Source organism: Haplochromis burtoni, unplaced genomic scaffold, assembly GCF_018398535.1.
Source record: "Haplochromis burtoni strain Fernald_Lab_line unplaced genomic scaffold, NCSU_Asbu1 Contig_1333, whole genome shotgun sequence".
In the NCBI taxonomy this organism is placed as follows: Eukaryota; Metazoa; Chordata; class Actinopteri; order Cichliformes; family Cichlidae; genus Haplochromis; species Haplochromis burtoni.
The window spans coordinates 46,386-48,063 of NW_024583694.1; the positions used below are offsets into that span (position 1 = coordinate 46,386).

The window sequence follows — 1,678 nt, forward strand, 5'->3', positions numbered from 1 at the left end:
CCAAACACTCTGCTTAGTTTCACTTTTCGCCTGCAAAAGCATGTAATTTCCTGTCAGTCCTGTCGGCACAGAGTGTACTCAGAGTTGGGCCTTTCTTATAAAGCAATATAATCAGCATATAAGTATTTAAGATTATAAATTTAAACCTCAACAATGTTCTTACCTGGTCTCTGGTTTGTTTGTTTGTTTGTTTGTTTGTTTGTTTGTTTGTTTTGCTCAGTTCTGTTTTTCTGAGGTTTTTTAAGTTATTAAATTTGTAACTGTAGTGATTTGTGTGTGTGACAGAGAGGCACTGCTAGGGATTTTTGACACAAGTTGTTCTTGTAAAATCAGTCTGTGAAGGTTCTCAGACATCCAGGTCACCGTAGTCTAAGGAGCTTGGAAAGAAAAGCGTCTGGACTTCTTTAAGTTTCCTTGAAGATGTTTCACCTCTTATGAGAGAAGCGTCTTCAGTTCTAAGGGTCAAATGGTGGAGTGGGGCAGTCAGTGAAAGGGCAATGGTGGTGGCTCAGGGTTTGTATGTTTGGGGGGTTCAGAGGGAAAAGATGAATGCAGGTCTGGAGTTGGTGTGTGAGAGCAGGGAGTGAATTCTGATCAAACATGAGTGTCATGAAGCCTGTTTGCAGTTATTTGCACTGTTTTCCACTCTGGATGTTGTTTCTGTTCAGCTTTAAGTATAAAAGGCTCCATTCAACAGCCTGTTTGTTTTTAGTTGTTGAATATAAACATTTTGTGCTGATATGGCACTTCTTTTAGTCACAATCAAAGACTTTTTCAAAGGCGGATAAAACAGCATTTTAAATTATTTTTTAAATATTACTTTAAATACTTCGATTTAAAGTTCTGATAAAAGTTTAAATACAAAGGTCAGTATTGTCTGATGTTTTGGGTGCAGTGTGTTTTAGTGTGTAGATTTTTAAAACTTGAGTATGAACTTATACAAAATGCAGCAAGATATTAACAAAGTTTGATTATAAAATTGAGTATATCGGATTCATATCGATATCGGACATAAAAAGTGGCATAGTTTCATCTCTACATTTATTAGAGAAACAGCTCAGTGTTTTGCAGTTTGGCATCATTTTAAAAAGTTTACATTTCTTTAGTGTTGAACAGCAGAAATGAGACTTTCCTGTCGGAGGTCATTTTTGAAAAAATGAGGTGCGTAATAATCAAGAGAATAATGCAGAAAACAGAGATTTGAGATGGGAACCTGTTCTTGGAGTACACTGTGAGAGAGAGAGAGAGAGAGAGAGAGAGAGAGAGATGTGCAGAAAGTAACAGCCAAAGTCAGAAAGAATAAATGAGCTGTCATGGTCCTGGGTCGAGCGACCCAGTGTTTGAGTTTATGTATCTTTTGTATTTATTTGTGCCTTAGCTTAGTTCACCTAGTTAATTTCTAGATTACTGTGTAGTCCTGTTTCTTAGTTGTTTATGTCATCTCCCCCTGTACTAAGTCTCCCTGGGTCATGCGTCATGTCTGTGCGGTTATGTTTGGTTCATGTCTAGTCTCCAGGTTTCCTGTTTTACTTTGAAAGTCTGTATTCAATGTCAGTGTATTTAGTTTCACCTCTTCTGTCCTGTCGTTAGGTTCATGTGTGTCAGCTGTGCTCCCATGTGTGGCCACTTCCCCTGATCATCCCTCATGTGTATTTAGTCTCTGTGTTTCATGTAGTCT

The 1,678-nt window shown here is 37.9% G+C and overlaps 1 long non-coding RNA gene across 1 annotated transcript in view; it reads left to right on the forward strand.

The window, feature by feature from the left end:
* The window catches only part of LOC102288563, a 7,522-nt gene that overhangs the window by 1,051 nt on the left and 4,793 nt on the right, over positions 1-1,678 (forward strand). The window lies entirely within an intron of this gene.